The 6,183-nt window shown below is 53.0% G+C and overlaps 1 protein-coding gene across 1 annotated transcript in view; it reads right to left on the minus strand.

Annotated features, from left to right (window-relative positions):
• Positions 1-6,183, minus strand: part of CIMAP1B (ciliary microtubule associated protein 1B) — a 69,831-nt gene that overhangs the window by 55,442 nt on the left and 8,206 nt on the right. The window lies entirely within an intron of this gene.

Below are 6,183 nucleotides of genomic sequence, written 5' to 3' on the forward strand. Positions count from 1 at the left end.
GGCGTGAGATGGGCAGGCTGGCAATATTGTGATGACTGGAAATTTTCTGAGTGCTGCTGAGTTGTCTGTTTACACAATGGTTTTATCGTATTTTATTGTTTTATCATACGTTGTACTCCCCCCCACCGAGCCCTACGGGGAATGGGCGGAATGGAAATATATTAAAATAAATAAATAAATACCCCACCCTTCACTTGGGATCTCAGAGCATCTTACCATCTCCTTTCCCTTCCCTTTCCCGCAACAGACACCCTGTGAGGCAGGTGGGGCTGAGAGAGCACTCCCGAGAACTGCTCTTGAGGGCAACAGCTCTGAGAGAGCTCTGGCTGACCCAAGGCAGGTGCATGTGGAAGGCTGAAATGTGTAGAGAAAGAAGTGTGCATGTGTAGAGAAAGAAGTCCTTTACAAGCATAGCCAGCTTCAAGAGGGGGTTAGATAAAAATATGGAGCAGAGGTCCTTCAGTGGCTATTAGCCACAGCGTGTATATATATATGTGTGTGTGTGTGTGTGTATAATTTTTTTGGCCACTGTGTGACACAGAGTGTTGGACTGGATGGGCCATTAGCCTGATCCAACATGGCTTCTCTTATGTTCTTCCTTTCTCACAATACAAGAACTCGTGGGCATTCAATGAAATTGCTGAGCAGTCGGGTTAGAACAGATAAAAGGAAGTCCTTCTTCACCCAAAGGGTGATTAACATGTGGAATTCACTCCCACAGGAGGTGTGGCGGCCATAAGCATAGCCAGCTTCAAGAGGGGTTTGGATAAAAATATGGAGCAGAGGTCTATCAGTGGCTATTAGCCACAGCATATTATTGGAACTGTCTGGGGCAGGGATGCTCTGTATTCTTGGTGCTTCTAGCCCCACATGTAAACCTCCTTTTTTTTTGGCCTCTGTGTGACACAGAGTGTTGAACTGGATGGGCCATTGGCCTGATCCAACATGGCTTCTCTTCTGTTCTTATGTGACACAGAGTGTTGGACTGGAGGGACCATTGGCCTGATCCAACATGACTTCTCTTATGTTCTTATGAGTGGGGAATCAAACCCGGTTCTCCCAGATAAGAGTCCACGCACCTAACCTTTTCACCAGACTGGCTCTACAAAAGAAGAAGAGGTTGGATTTATACCCCGCCCTTCACTCAGAGTCCCAGAGCAGCTCACAATCTCCTTTCCCTTCCTCTCCCCATATCAGACACACTGTGAGGTAGGTGGGGCTGAGAGAGCTCTCCCAGAAGCTACCCTTTCAAGTACAACTCCTGCAAGTACTTGGCTGACCCAAGGTCATTCCAGCAGCTGCAAGCAGAGGAGTGGGGAATCCAACCCAGTTCTCCCAGATTAGAGTCCATGCACTTAACCATTACACCAAACTGACTCTACAAAAGAAGAGGTTGGATTTATACCCTGCCCTTCACTCAGAGTCTCAGAGCAGTTCACAGACTTCTTCCACTTCCTCTCCCCACAACAGATACCCTGTGAGGTAGGTGGGGCTGAGAGAGCTCTGAGAGAACTGGGACTGATCGAAGGCCACCCAGCTGGCTGCATGTGGAGGAGGAGGAGATGAAGAAGAAGAAGAAGAGGAGAAGGAGACGAGATTTATACCCTGCCCTTCACTCAGAGTCTCAGAGCAGTTCACAGACTTCTTCCACTTCCTCTCCCCACAACAGATACCCTGTGAGGCAGGTGGGGCTGAGAGAGCTCTGAGAGAACTAGGACTCATCGAAGGCCACCCAGCTGGCTGCATGTGGAGGAGGAGATGAAGAAGAAGAAGAGGAGGAGACTAGATTTATACCCTGCCCTTCACTCAGAGCAGTTCACAGACTTCTTTCCCGTCCTCTCCGCACAACAGACACCCTGTGAGGCAGGTGGGGCTGAGAGAGCTCTGAGAAAGAGAACTGTGACTAACCCAAGGTGGACCGTATGGCATCATACCCCGCTGAGGTCCCTCCCCTGCCTAAAGCCCTGCCTTCCCCAAGCTCCGCTCCCCGAATCCCCAGGTCTTTCCCAGCCAGAGTCGGCAACGCACCCCTTGGAGCATCTCACCTGTTCGGGACTTTGGGAGACTGTGAAGCCAGGCACAGCCTCCAGCTTGTCCAGGGTGCCCCCGGTGTGGCCCAGGCCTCGGCCGCTGATCATGGGCACCTGCAGAGAGGAGGAGGAGGAGGAGAGGGAAAGAAGGACTAGAGTGGCCAAGTCCAATTCAAGAAATATCTGGGGTGGAGCCAGGAGACAATGGGGTGGAGCCAGGAGACATTGGGGGCGGAGTCAGGAGCAAGGGTGTGGCAAGCATCATCGAACTCCAAAGGGAGTTCCAGCCATCACATTTAAAGGGACCGCACGCTTTTTAAATGTCTTCCCTCCACTAGAAAATCATGAAGGAGAGGGGCACCTTCTTTGGGGGCTCATAGAATTGGGACCCCCGGGTCCAATCCTTTAGAAACGTGGAGGGTGTTTTGAGGAGAGGCGTTGGATGCGATGCTGCAAATTTGGTGCCTCTATCTCAAAAAAACAATAAGCAATACTCATCAGGTTTTGTAACACTATGCCAGTTGTACAAACACTTTGTCATAATCATTGTCCCCCCCCCTTTCGTTCGTAATACAAATTAGCAAGAAGTCTACAATTTCGTTGAGAACCCAGCGGATTCATCCTGAAACCAATGCACTCGGTGTCCGTGTAGGAAGAAATTGAAATCGGGTTCTGTTTAACAGCCTGAAAACTGAAGAAAATATTAATGGAAATGTTTTGGAACATCTGGAATGGGTGTCTTGTGAAGATTGAAGAAGAAGAAGAAGATAGAAGATATTGGATTTATATCCCGCCCTCCACTCCGAAGAGTCTCAGAGCGGCTCACAATCTCCTTTCCCTTCCCCCCCCCCCCCACAACAGACACCCTGTGAGGTGGGTGGGGCTGAGAGGGCTCTCACAGCAGCTGCCCTTTCAAGGACAACCTCTGCCAGAGCTATGGCTGACCCAAGGCCATGCTAGCAGGTGCAAGTGGAGGAGTGGGGAATCAAACCCGGTTCTCCCAGATAAGAGTCTGCACACTTAACCACTACACCAAACTGGCTCTACACCAAAGAAGCTCTTTGTCTTTCACCCCTTTATTGGAGAATTGTAGACTTGTTGCTAATTTGTACTATGAACAAAATCTGAGGAGTGCTTGTATGATATTTTGGAACATGGTGGATTTTCAGCTGCTTAGTCTAATACGCTAAGACCCCTTCCGTGTTGTCCCCTGGAAAAGATGGCAGCTTTGGAAGGTGGACTCTAAGGCAGTATACGTTGCGAAGGGTCCTCTGCTACCCAAACCCCACCCTCTCCACTTCCCACCCTCAAATTTCTAAGGATTTCTGAGCCTAAAGGGGCAACCCTATTCTGGACTGGGAGCTGAACCAGGGAGGTGGGTGGGGCTGAGAGAGCTCTCCCAGAAGCTACCCTTTCAAGGACAGCTCTGCAAGAGCTCTGGCTAACCCAAGGCCATTCCATCAGCTGCAAGTGGAGGGGTGGGGAATCACACCCAGTTCTCCCAGATAAGAGAGCTCTGGCTGACCCAAGGTGATTCCAGCAGCTGCAAGTGAAGGAGTGGGGAATCAACCCGGTTCTCCCAGATAAGAGAGCTCCGGCTGACCCCAAGGCCATTTCAGCAGCTGCAAGTGGAGGAGTGGGGAATCCAACCCGGTTTTCCCAGATAAGAGAGCTCTGGCTGACCCAAGGCCATTCCAGCAGCTGTAAGTGGAGGAGTGGGGAATCAAACCCGGTTCTACCAGATAAGAGAGCTCTGGCTGACCCAAGGCCATTCCAGCAGGTGCAAGTGGAGGAGTGGGGATTCAAACTTGGTTTTCCAGATAAGAGAGCTATGGCTAACCCAAGGCCATTCCAGCAGCTGAAAGTGCAGGAGTTAGGAATCAAACCCGGTTCTCCCAGAAAAGAGAGCTGTGGCTGACCCAAGGCCATTCCAGCAGCTGCAAGTGGAGGAGTGGGGAATCCAACCTGGTTCTCCCAGATAAGAGAGCTCTGGCTGACCCAAGGCCATTCCAGCAGGTGCAAGTGGAGGAGGGGGGAATCAGACCCGGTTCTCCCAGATAAGAGAGCTCTGGCTGACCCAAGCCCATTCCAGCAGCTGCAAGTGGAGCAGTGGGGAATCAAACCCGGTTCTCCCAGATAAGAGAGCTCTGTCTGACCAAGGCCATTCCAGCAGGTGCAAGTGGAGGAGGGGGGAATCAAACCCGGTTCTCCCAGAAAAGAGAGCTGTGCTGACCCAAGGCCATTCCAGCAGCTGCAAGTGGAGGAGTGGGGAATCCAACCTGGTTCTCCCAGATAAGAGAGCTCTGGCTGACCCAAGGCCATTCAGCAGGTGCAAGTGGAGCGAGGGGGGAATCAGACCCGGTTCTCCAGATAAGAGAGCTCTGGCTGACCCAAGCCCATTCCAGCAGCTGCAAGTGGAGCAGTGGGGAATCAACCCGGTTCTCCCAGATAAGAGAGCTCTGTCTGACCAAGGCCATTCCAGCAGGTGCAAGTGGAGGAGGGGGGAATCAAACCCGGTTCTCCCAGATAAGAGAGCTCTGGCTGACCCAAGGCCATTCCAGCAGGTGCAAGTGGAGGAGGGGGGAATCAAACCCGGTTCTCCCAGATAAGAGAGCTCTGGCTGACCCAAGCCCATTCCAGCAGCTGCAAGTGGAGCAGTGGGAATCAAACCCGGTTCTCCCAGATAAGAGAGCTCTGTCTGACCAAGGCCATTCCAGCAGGTGCAAGTGGAGGAGGGGGGAATCAAACCCGGTTCTCCCAGATAAGAGAGCTCTGGCTGACCCAAGGCCATTCCAGCAGGTGCAAGTGGAGGAGGGGGGAATCAAACCCGGTTCTCCCAGATAAGAGAGCTCTGGCTGACCCAAGCCCATTCCAGCAGCTGCAAGTGGAGCAGTGGGGAATCAGACCCGGTTCTCCCAGATAAGAGAGCTCTGTCTGACCAAGGCCATTCCAGCAGGTGCAAGTGGAGGAGGGGGGAATCAAACCCGGTTCTCCAGATAAGAGAGCTCTGGCTGACCCAAGGCCATTCCAGCAGGTGCAAGTGGAGGAGTGGGGAATCAAACCCGGTTCTCCCAGATAAGAGAGCTCTGTCTGACCAAGGCCATTCCAGCAGGTGCAAGTGGAGGAGGGGGGAATCAGACCCGGTTCTCCCAGATAAGAGAGCTCTGGCTGACCCAAGGCCATTCCAGCAGCTGCAAGGGGAGGAGTGGGGAATCAAACCCGGTTCTCCCAGATAAGAGAGCTCAGGCTGACCAAGGCCATTCCAGCAGCTGCAAGTGGAGGAGTGGGGAATCAGACCCGGTTCTCCCAGATAAGAGAGCTCTGTCTGACCAAGGCCATTCCAGCAGGTGCAAGTGGAGGAGGGGGGAATCAAACCCGGTTCTCCCAGATAAGAGAGCTCTGGCTGACCCAAGGCCATTCCAGCAGGTGCAAGTGGAGGAGTGGGGAATCAAACCCGGTTCTCCCAGATAAGAGAGCTCTGTCTGACCAAGGCCATTCCAGCAGGTGCAAGTGGAGGAGGGGGGAATCAGACCCGGTTCTCCCAGATAAGAGAGCTCTGGCTGACCCAAGCCCATTCCAGCAGCTGCAAGTGGAGCAGTGGGGAATCAAACCCGGTTCTCCCAGATAAGAGAGCTCTGTCTGACCAAGGCCATTCCAGCAGTGCAAGTGGAGGAGGGGGGAATCAGACCCGGTTCTCCCAGATAAGAGAGCTCTGGCTGACCCAAGGCCATTCCAGCAGCTGCAAGGGGAGGAGTGGGGAATCAAACCCGGTTCTCCCAGATAAGAGAGCTCTGGCTGACCCAAGGCCATTCCAGCAGCTGCAAGGGGAGGAGTGGGGAATCAAACCCGGTTCTCCCAGATAAGAGAGCTATGGCTTGACCCAAGGCCATTCCAGCAGGTTGCAAGTGGAGGAGGGGGGAATCAGACCCGGTTCTCCCAGATAAGAGAGCTCTGGCTGACCCAAAGCCCATTCCAGCAGCTGCAAGTGGAGGAGGGGGGAATCAAACCCGGTTCTCCCAGATAAGAGAGCTCTGGCTGACCCAAGGCCATTCCAGCAGGTGCAAGTGGCGGAGTGGGGAATCAACCAGGTTCTCCCCAAGATAAGAGAGCTCTCTTATCTGGGAGAACCGGGTTTTGATTCCCCCCTCCTATT

This window comes from Heteronotia binoei, chromosome 8 (assembly GCF_032191835.1).
Source record: "Heteronotia binoei isolate CCM8104 ecotype False Entrance Well chromosome 8, APGP_CSIRO_Hbin_v1, whole genome shotgun sequence".
Lineage (NCBI taxonomy): Eukaryota > Metazoa > Chordata > Lepidosauria > Squamata > Gekkonidae > Heteronotia > Heteronotia binoei.